This window comes from Palaemon carinicauda, chromosome 36, assembly GCF_036898095.1.
Source record: "Palaemon carinicauda isolate YSFRI2023 chromosome 36, ASM3689809v2, whole genome shotgun sequence".
Classification (NCBI taxonomy): Eukaryota; Metazoa; Arthropoda; class Malacostraca; order Decapoda; family Palaemonidae; genus Palaemon; species Palaemon carinicauda.
Window position 1 is genome coordinate 48603592 of NC_090760.1, and position 12487 is coordinate 48616078.

A 12487-nucleotide genomic window follows, 5' to 3' on the forward strand; every position below is an offset into this window, starting at 1 on the left:
TCTTCAAGAAGATATTTTAGACTTTTTTTTTTTTTTCCTGAAAGTATTGCATATTGTCGACCTGACAGTAAACGAGCAATATACGGTGTGAAGTACTGAATGGCTTAGAATGTATATGATAAAATCAATGTGAAGGGCCTGTAGAGAGTATGGATCCCTTGTTGTAAAATCCAGAAAAGCATCCCTTAAAGTAAAGTAAGTAAAACCTAGAGTTGTGATAAAAAAAAAAAAAATAGAATAAACAGTTATTTTAAAACGTAAAACTTTTAAAAAGTAAAACTTTAACCGAATATTTGAAAAGTAATATAAATAACAAATAAAATACATAGCAAATAAACGCAAGGAAGATTCTAACTTGGGAGAGATTTTGGAAATGGTATTTTTTTTTATTGTAACCATAAATGTCATTAAATAGTACGTCATGTCTCACTCGTTATAGTGAAGCATCTGCTAAATGAGTTTTCATTACATTGTATTACATTAACGTATATTTCTAGCCTCTTGTTTAATGCATTTTACGTGCATTGTTAGTGCCTGATCCAGTTTTCGTACAACTGTCACATACTACGATTCTAATATACAGTTTCTTCCAATACAAAATGAGAATAAAAGAACAGTTACAGTTACCACTCAGACTTTTCGTATTTAGTACACATCTACACATTTATATATATACACACACACACACACACACATATATATATATATATATATATATATATATATATATATATATATATATATATATATATATATATTATTATTATTATTATTATTATTTGCTAAGCTACAACCCTAGCTGGAAAAGCAAAATGCTATAAGCCCAGGGGCCCCAACAGGGAAAATAGCCCAGTAAGGAAAGGAAAGAAGGAAAAATAAAATATTTTAAGAAGAGTAACATTAAAATAAATATTTCCTATATAAACTATGAAAACTTCAACAAAACAAGAGGAAGAGAAATTAAATAGAATAGTGTGCCTGATTGTACCCTCAAGCAAGAGAACTCTAACCCAAGACAGTGGAAGACCATGGTACAGAGGCTATGGCACTACCCAAGACATTTATCAATTAAGATTTAATCTTTCAAGTGCTCAAAATGTCCACAGCCCGATCTCCATCAAGTTCCAATCTCCATGAAAATCAGTGAATGCATTTAAAATGTAATCTTTCTATTTGTTCACTGTGTATGAATTTCTCTCATGAACCTTGCTCTTGGATACTCACCAAAAACTTATATCTAAAACGTTATTAAGTTGGTGAAAAGGATAATGAAGTGACTGTAATCCTACTTTTGCCCAATCTTGTATACATAGCCTAAGTATGAGACAATCATTGGATTCCTCAGACTGCATATATTCTCCTTGTTGTTCTTATAATTTCAGGACTGCAGCTATCGCAAGCAACTCTAAAAAAAATTTATTTACATCAATATTTCCAAAATTTCAAATTTTTTTTAAGGGAAGTAAGAAAGGAAAAATTTGGACTAGATTGCGATAACTAGTGTGTTGGTATTACATTGGATGTGCAAAGTCAAGTCGGAATGATTCCATAGAACATCACGCACAGCTGTTGACAGTCGTCTGCAAATATGCGATAATGATGTTCAGTATATATAAGGTAAATCTGTTTGTGGTATCTGTAGCCCAGCTGATTACCACCCAATATCCATGGGGCAAAGGCCTTGGGCATGTAAAACACTTCTTACAATAGTCAATAATGTACAAAAATCCCTTGACAGCGATTAGGAAGTTCGTGTTATTGTCCATGATTTTATTGGTGCTTTGGACCGTGTTAATCCCGAAGCACTTGTTTTTAAGCTTGAGGGTCTTCTCTTATTATGTCTACTTTTTAATTTTTGTGTAATAAATTATAAATAGTTTTTATTTTTTATGGTTACCCCAGTGGGTATAGGAATGTCATGTCTCGTGTTCTTCAGGACAGTGTTCTTGTTCCATTAATTTTCATATTATAAACACAAGATATTTATCTTGGCCTAGAAAACACGCTCTTTACATATGCAAATGATGTTATACTTTTTGCATCAATACTATCTCCTAGATATAAATCTTGAGTTACTAAACGTAAAGAGATGAAGCTAAATTCCGTGTGCTATGGGAATTATGGGTAAGTTGATCCTTAACAAAACTAAAAGTATTATTATAAACAGGTTTGAGACAGTGACTCCTCAATAACCACATACCAGAATTTATCATATTTTTTCCTTTTTTAACTCTAGGCGACTGTTCTAAGATTTTAGGTGTGATTCTTGATTCCGGATTTACTTGAGAGATGTACGTGCAGTCTATTTCTTCTCCGATTATCGCCTCCCCATCCCCCTAAAAAAAACACACACACAAAATGAAAAGAAATTACGTGTTCATAAAGTTTTTTTTTTTTTTTTTTTTTTTTAAGATTTTCAGCAATTATTCCATTCTGAAGAAGTGTTTTAATTCTTTCATTCTGTCTTGTTTCAAGTATGTTCCTCCTGGCTGATCTTTTTTTGCTGAATCTCCTTGTAATTTGCTGGATATGACCTTGCGGTCAATTATATCTCTTATTTGTGATACAGATATCAAATATCTGTCATCGTCGTTCAGTTATATCTTTATGGATATTTCATTTTATGTTTTCTTTCAATTTTGAACATCCTTCCTATTCAGATCTTCTCAGACTGTTTCATTTTGTGCTAATTATGCAGTTAATTCTAACATCCATGCCTTCTCCAACATAAGGCTACGTTCTAGGCTGTATTCTATAAGTTTTATACTATCTAGGGCAGGATGCAGAATGATCTTCCTGATCAGGCAGTTGGATCAGTGAAACTTCGGAAATAAAACCCCCAACGAATATTTTCCTGTTGAACAGGCTGACAGGCGTTTCTCTTCATGATTTATATATGTTATCTGGATATTGTTACTGATCTTGACATATTTCATATAAATTAGTTATTACTGCTCATGTTGTTTAATCATTTCCTTATTTTCTTTCCTCAATGGGTTATTTTTCCCTTTTGGGTCCCTCGTGCTTATAGCATCTGGATTTCCTTCTAGTATTATAGCTTATCTGATAATAATAATAATAATAATAATAATAATAATAATAATAATAATAATAATAATAATAATAATAATAATAATAATAATAATAATAATCTTAGACGTGAATATAAAGTTCTGAACCCAACTCATGATATAAGTCAATCATTATTAATTGAATTAAAATTTTTCCCTTGCCAGTACGCTAGTTAAATGATTGACTTATCAAAATGACCAGTTCGACATGAATAAATTGCTTTTTTCTTCTTTTTTTTCTTCATTAGCGGGAATAACCACAGCTTCTTCGGTTACTTCTAAAGCTGAAAACACCGCGATATTTACTATGGCAAAAGTTCGGGAGTGTTTCTTGGAACTTATTTTAACACACTTAGTAAAAGGGATGAATAACGTCACCCTCATACTTTAGGATTTTAGTATTATAGATTTACCACCCCCCCCCCCCCACCACCAAAAAAAAAAAACAAAAAAAACAACAGGGAATTTTCTACGAGTTACATAAGATATCAATAATGGTAAATATAATTTATGAGTTTGAAGATCAAAATAATGATTATATTGAAGCAGATGTATTTGCTGAACAATGAACACATTTTCGTTATCTTTTACCTTTGCATGACGTAGCTAATATCGTAAATTGATAATAAAATGAGCGTGAGTCCAATTCTTTGTATGGAGAACTCGGAGTTTTTATCACAGCATAGTAAAGGCTAACGCTTTTTTTCAGCAAAATATTAGTCGTCATTCCGGCTGTAAAACTTAACCTCATTTTTGTTCTAATTTACTGAATTATGATCTAATAGAAAAAAAAAATACGATATTTGTTTTGCTGTAAGAGGATGGTGAAATACTTGCCATGTGCATCGGTACCTTAGGCTGTGTCATACATAACTTCGAGCTCCTTAATGTGGAACACGACCCTTGTGCCTTATAAAGGATGCGAACCAAATCTTCACTTAGCATGAAATGGATTGTTCTCAGCATTTGTGTTATTACAATAATCAGGAATTGTTAGGCTATATAACTCAGTTCAACCATGGATTGTGATTCAACAAACAAGGCTTACGTGAAAACTTCGATGTTTCCAGCACATTACATTATCTAAAATCTGATTCTACATAAATGATCTCCTGCAATTTTTATGCAAGTTTTTGTAGGGTTATCTTAAATGACATACAATTGATATTTCTGGCAATTTCTTCGTAACAAGGTGTTTAACCTATGTATGGGAAAGAAAACTGGCTGTATTAAACCAGGAGCGCTGAGTCTAGATGGGGCGATAACATGACATTTTTTGACCTATTATACAAATGCTTGATTATTTTCACAACCTGCCGTCATTGGTCAGATAACTGTTTGCCGTTGATAAGTATCTATTATGTGCCTACGTTGTTTACTTACTAGTAGTATATCTGTTAATAATTATATTATTATACAAAATGGATACTAATGTTTTCATAAGCACACATTCAATATATATTTTTAGGGTGTATCGTCGGTATGAAATGCATTTCCAGTACGTTATTTGTATAAACTATTTCTGGCTTGTTAATTCGATTGATAATCAATACCCTTAATTATCTCACCAGGACGTCTATGGCAAGACCGAGCAATATTCAAAGAAACAAAATCTACCCTTTATAGAGATACATATTACAGTATATTATGAAAGGTTATGAATTGCTAAATATAGAAGGTTAAATGATGATACCAGTTTTTGCCAAGTGCTGATTCAATATTGTACTCTTATCTTGTAATGACACAATAATTATCTCTGAAAACGAAGTTGGAAGGATATTATATTTTACCATCTGTTTGTGTGTTGGTTTATGTGCGTTTGCGTTTGTTTGTGAACAGCATCCTGGCTAAAATTTTAATCGAAAAATAATGAAACTTGCAAGGATGAGATGTTGCTGGAAATTACTAAATCTCGGAAGGTGAAGGTTACATGTCAAGGCTGTGATCAAGCAAAATGTCCAGTTCACCTAATCAGCCATACGTTTGGTAATAACTGTCACAGTTACTTCGAACTTGGTTCATATTTTAGTGTATGAAAATCCTCGCCAAATAATATATGTTAAGGGCAAAGGGTAAAGTAAAATCCAAGGTCAAGGTCAAACAAGAGGTCAAATTCCTGTCATCAACATAGGGTCACAATTTTAATGACAAAAAAAAAAAATGAGAATTGCAGGGTTTTTAAACCGTTATGTAAAGAGCTATCAAGATCGAAGGGCAAGGTTGAGTCCAAGATCAAGGTCAAACAAATGGACAAATACGATCATTAACCGTACTGCCAATATTTCAATCATAATTTGATGAAACTTTACAGGGATTTTATACTGGTATGTCAGGAGCTGGAAATTAATAATTGATGTTCGGAAAGCCACAATGGTTTTGAGAAAAATGCTGCCTTCACGAAGGTCTGCATTCTTAGAGGTCTTTTCTAACCTTTTTATGAATTAGAAATGATCCTTTCACCATCTTTAGAAATGTATCATCAAAAAGTTTTTCTCAGCAATTATTAGGCATCTTAGAGACAAAGCAGATGAGTCTGCTAAAACATGTAACCAGGCTACTCCCAGCTTCATGTATCACTTATTGTCTAAAAGAGAATAAAGTCAAGTATGTTGCAATCTGAAAAGGAGAGTTGAAATCAAAATATGTTCGAGAGAAATCGGTCATTCAACAGCCATTGGAGCATTTATATAACCAAGAGAGTTTCAAAATTTTACTCACAAATATGGTAGAATGAGTTATGGAAAACACCATAACACGTATCTCATGTATTTATTAATGCTCGGATGTTACCCACTTAAGTTTATTGGCCAAGAGGAATATTATTTATGCATATATCATCACCATATTGGGATTTTCAGTTAACCAAATCTATCAATATACAAAATAGTATCTTTTGAATGTTAGAAATGTATTATCTATGTGGGAAATATGATAAAAAAAAAAATTAGCATAAAGACCAAAGTATGGTTTACCGAACCCCGATATAAACTATTTCAAGCTCACGAACTTAGATCGTCAAAACATGAATCTTTCACAAGTTAAGACATGTATACATCGAAGTTAGAAAAGGATAGAGGAATTTTCATTCCTTCCTCCACAAAATGGCTAAAAAAAAATAGAAGTTTTCCATGTTGATTTATTTTCAAATTCAAATTGAAAATTCTCCGAATTTTTCGAGATTCCAATATCATCACGTGATACATTATCCCTAATATATATATAAAAAAAAAAGAAAAAAAAAAAACAGGATAATTCTGAAAATACTATTCCGATATCATATTAAAGCAGCGACCATGATAGCTTTTCTCAGAAATCTATCACTCTCTTCAGAAATCGCAAGATCAATGACATATTTGCATGTGACTTAATAGTTATTTAGAAAAGACTACCATAGAAAGACTGGTCAAGATCTACGTAATGGTAACATTCTGTACCCTAAGTGCGATCAATTTGATTGCATAATTTTATAATTCCCAAGGATCTCATATTGGTAATTAGTGGTCATCGCAATAACAGGAATTCATTAAAAAAGGTGAAAATATTCTAAATCTTTGGGAAGTTTTAGCCTTCTTATATATTTCATATCATTAAAGAATCTTGGAAAAAATAAAGATATTAGTTTCTAACTTCTCTTAATTCCTATTTGAATTTCAATGACAACCTTATCATAAACTACATTTCCTTTGCAATATCGATGATAAATTACAATGGGAGTGAATGCTTAGCTGTAAATGATCTAATAAATTATTTAAATATCGTTAAAGTGTAAAGACAAAGGGAAAAAACAGCTGTTTCATATTTGAATTTTATTCAAATTCATGATTGGATTTCTGACCGTAATTGTTTTAAAGATTGTCTCATTTAAAAAAAAATGAATTGAGTAATATTATATATCCATGAAATTTTAAGCAAAATGATATAAACATAATTCACCTAAAAAAAATGATTGATCAAGATTAATATCTGTTTTTCGATTAACTTATAATTACATTTTTGACATATAATTGGGAAATGTCATAATTTCAGCCTTGGAGATGGATAAAAAAAAAGAAAAAAAAAATAGATTTTCACATCTATAATCCTTCCCAATGTTATATATTTATTCAGGAATGGTATTAGGCAGGGTAGTTGTTAGGTAGTATCAGGGAGGTTAGGTGAAGGCAAGATAAAGTTTATTCAACAGATAACGAGCTTACATATAAGTAGTTGAAAGCAAAAAAGAAAAGAAAAAAATCAAGCAATTTGTGCCATGCAATGGCAAGCCTAACTACGTTTTTCTATTATTATAGAGGGAGAGTCCGAGAGTTGAAAAAAAAAAAAAAAAAAAAAAAAAAAAAAAACAATAACATTAAAGTTTATTAGCTTTTGTGAAACAAGTGGCATGATTTCATAAAAGCTTTTAGAATAATGATTAACGCTGCTTTTCTAGGCCATTTTCTTTTTTATTTGATTTTCTCTTTATTTGTCTAATATTTGTGAGATAAACCATACCCGCATTCGTCTTTAGACAATTGGAAATACATGAATGTAGTAATAAGGTCATTTTTTCTTCAAGAAACATGGTCATCCATTAGTATCATAAAATGGTAGAATACAAAATGCCGGAGTATTAAATTATATTCCACACAGAGTTTCAATAAGAGGCGTGATATAGTTTCAGGTTAATTCAATACGTTTAATATCATATTTCTAATCACGTAATTACTCAGTATAGTTTTGTATTATGATTCGATAGTAATCATACTTTTCATATTTTGTTTTCAAAAATCATGATTCTGGAGTAAAAAAGAAAAAAAAAAGTATGGGGTATCTATCTTATTTATATCAAAATAGAATTAAAACATTCTTTATTTCCTTTTCAAAATACCAGGATTTTTTTATCAAATCAATTCTTTTTGCTAGAAATATTTTATAAATGAAATGACAAAGATAACTAAAAAAATTAATTAAATATGAAAATGAAAGAAAATGTCATATAAGGAAAAAGTTCTAGTCTTGCAATCGTATTGCAAATATAACTTATAAGCAAATAACAATAATGATCACAAAAGTAGGAATGTAGAAAAATACAAAAGGAAGTTGAAAAAGAACGTAAAAAATGCATTTTTTTTATGCGTGGATAGGATCCTTTTAATATAAAGGAATGAAAAGGTATACTACAAATTTATACTAAATTTCTATACAAATAGAATTATGTTGAAATGCATTTAGAATCTCGAGGTAAAGTAGGCAGTTCCAGTGATAAATCGCACACGATGCCCAGTCTATTCAATTATGCTGAACTGTACCTCTCTGTCTAGCTGGAAAAATCTACGAAAGAGAAATCTTGGTCTGTATACTTTTAAAGTTAACACCATTCTGCACAGACTGGATTCTATTCTATTGACAATAAAATGGGGAATTTCCATTATCTTTAACGATATGTAACTTCATTCCTTTAAATGATGAGCATTTTGAATAATTCTAAATTTAAATTATATATGGGTAATACTGTAATATACGTGCAGGAGGCAATGCACAAGAAAATAAGGAAATATGCCATATGTACGGTTTCTTCTTAAAGGATAATGTTTACATTGACAAAATCCATTGAATATAATCACACTATTTTCACCTTTATATGATGCCCTTGGGACTTGAATAACTGTATTTTCTCTAAATACTAGTAGTTGTTAGGGAGGTTTCTTTATATAAAATCTTCCTCACTCCAGTAATATCGATTACTTTTGGAGTGTCTTAAACAACCAGCCATCCTACCAACTAACTGTTTCGTTTGCTGTATGGAGGTTTCTGACGTTACTATTCACAGACCCCGACTTATCTGTCTATATTACCACCATTCGCCAGAAGAGATGCGTTTTTCTGGATTCAGAACACCAAGATTCAGTTTTGCAAAAAAGGCGTCACTTGATCAAGAGGCATAGCCAACTACAACGTCATTGCCCTCCCCGATGACACATCTGAAATCTCTGATTCAGATTGCAAGCAAAGGGACAAACGTTGCAGTAGGATGCACTCCAATCATGTATACCGGAGCACTGCTCACCATTGCTAGTTATATCCGTTGAGTTAAGATTTTTCAGCACTCTCAGCAACATTTGGGTCCCAAAAGGTGTAGATGGCCCTCAGAGAAATGCTCTGTTTCCTTCAGCCTGCTACAGATGGTTCTCGGAAAATTAACCCGCCTCATGTCCTTTTGGTAAAATGTCTTCCGAAACTAGGGCTACCTACCCTTCCCTATGTCGACACTTTGCCCAAAAAGGGCCTGATGACTTGAGTTAATAACCTCATGGATAGCCACTTCCCTATCAACACGAACTTTAAAAACTCTACTCTTGACGATGGGGACAACCGTACAAACACTACTAAAGCAAAATTGAATGGTATAAGGCATCAAAACCCACTTCGTGACATGACCACATAGTGACAAACCCTCTGCCATATACCAATGCTGACCTCTGCCAGTGCCTCAAAACCTACTGAATGACGCCCCTTGCCCTCAGTTTTGCTACTACTATTCCAGATTTGGTGCTGCTAAAAAAAAAAAAAAAAAAAAAAAAAAAAAAAAAAAAAAAAAAAAAAAAAAAAAAAAAAAATATGCCTTCACTTGCAATTGTGACCTCTATATCCCCCCCCCCCTTTTTTTTTTCTTTGCCGCCTGTTATTCCCTTTTGCAGGATTCACTTTTAAGTGCATGACTCTATCATTACAAGATTACTGATGACTGCTTAGTGGCTGCCAGTTTATTTGCTATCTCCACTAAGGGCTATAAGATGCTGAAACTGTCATTTGGCATCTTCAGTACTATTGGAATTCTATCATTGCAAACATTAAGCTGACTTTCATCGGTGTGGACTTCCTAAGCTATTTCCACCTGAAGGTTAAATTTGTACACCAACGCCTAGTCAATGCTAGCTGTTACTCATCCATACTTTCAGTACCTGCCCCCTCTAATCTAGCTCTTCACATCAGCACTTCCAAGGATGCCTACTCCCACTCTATATTCCGACGTATTCCACTGAAAATCACAGTATCTATCTCCCTACAAAGAAGACTGTGACCTAGTGTTTGCAAGATTTAACGTTTGACACTAGACTCTTGTGGCAGATGCCAGATGCTCATTCAATGAGAAAAAAAAATGGCCCTTTGTCAAAAGGATTCAAATCCATGGTCATTGTGGTGATTTCATGTGTGTCAAGTACATGCAGATAAAAACAGACCAGCAGCACTATCAGAACATACACCATCATCATCATCTACCTTCACAGTGCTAAATTATTCTCGATCCTTGACCTAAATCAATTTTATCAGGTACCCTTTAACCAAGAAGGTAGCCTCAAGACATCCATCTCTACCACATTTGACACACATATTCTTGCTTTGGCTTTCGTAATGGAGGGTCCAAATTTGTATTAATTCCTTTTTGCTTATACTATGTAGATGGAACACTAATATTTTCCCTCTCCAAAGAGGATCATCTACGGCCCCCGTGCATCATACTCAAACATTAGCAGCAGGACCTCCTTATATTCGGATACGACAAGTATACCTATGGGAAACAAGAAAGTTTCATTTTTGTGTCATTGCATCACTCAATAGGGTGTTCACCCCCTCCCTGAGAAGTTACCTGTAGTACGGAAGTTCATCACTTCCTAAACTGTCTACTTTTATGCAAACTATGGGTTCTTGAGCATAGTAAACTACTTTGACTAGTTCTCTTCAAACATCATTACCACTCTTGCACCCCTGTATGAATCACTCAAGGGCAGGCCAGAAAGCCGAAAGTTGGAGCCCATTAGGAGGGAACCTTCGTCAACATAAACAATGCTCTATCAACTGCTTCTGATATCACCTGTCAACAGCAGCCCTCTAAACTCTACAGTCTACACCATTGCCTGCGACATTGCTCTAGTAGGGATAATCAACTACCATTGCATTCACCTTTGCCCCGCCAACTGCAATCCTAATACTCTATACCGATTCCGGTAATGTTGCTTTTAGTGGCGGTAGTCAACTGCTGCTGCTTTTCCCTTCCCTTTGCCAACTGCACACCTCCTACTCTACACTGATGGCCATAGCATAGGTTTTTTGACAGTAGTCGAAGAAATTATCAATGAATTGACCTGCCCATTGGCTTTCTTCATTGGAAACCTTCCAAAATGGAATCAAGCTACTCTACTCTCAACCAATAACTATTGGTGATACAAATGGCTTTCTATTAGACCCACCACTTCTAAAGAGATGTCCTTGAAAACTCACTCGGACCAAATACACTGTATTATACTTCACTCGACAGTCCATCGCATAGTCATCTCATCAATGTCGACATCTCTCCGTCGTTCCTGTATACTACTCTTGATTGAGGGTACACTTAGGCATTTCGTTCTATCATATTCATCTTTCTCTTGTTTTTTGAGGTTTGTATAGTTTATACTTGATAGATCTAATTGATGTTGTTCAGATTCTGAAAAATATTTAATTACGATTGTTTATTGCTTATATTGTAATGTTCTTTTTTCCTTTCACTTCATTTTCTCACTGAGGTATTTTTCCTTGTTGTAGCCCTTTAGCTTAAAGCATCTTAATTTTCCAACTGGGGTTATATCATAACTTGAAAGAGTAATAATAATAATATTGATAATAATAATAATAATAATAATAATAATATTAAAAATAAAAATAAAAATAATAATAATAATAATAATAATAATAATAATAATAATAAAATAAATTAAAATAAAATAAAATAAAATTAAAATGAATTATATTAAAGTTAAAAAAAAAATCAATAATTATAATAATAATTATAATAATTATAATAATAATTATAATGATTATAATAATAATTATAATAATAATTATTATAATTATAATATTGATTATAATAATTATATATATAATATAATAATAATTATAGTATAATAATAAAATAATAATCATATAATAATAAAATAATAATCATATAATAATAAAATAATAATTATAATATAATAATAAAATAATAATTATAATATATTATTAAAAGAATAATTATTATATAATAATTACAATTATAATTATAATTATAATTATAATTATAATATAATAATTATAATTATAATAATTACAATTACAATTATAATGATTATAATGATAGTAATAATAGTAATAATAGTAATAATGATCATCATCATTATCCATAATTCATAATTCATAATTAATAATAATGATGATAAAAATAATTATACATGCAACAGGGATGTCCCTTTTCCCTCTCAATTATGGACATCATTACAGTATCTTTTTGGCATCACCCTGCATTAGACAAAAATTTATAACCCTGCAGCTAACAAAAAGGTGGAAAGTTTTTTTTTATCTTACCCTCAATGCAGCTTTGATGCCCCGCGGCACCATTTCCAGTTTGTCTACTAAAATTG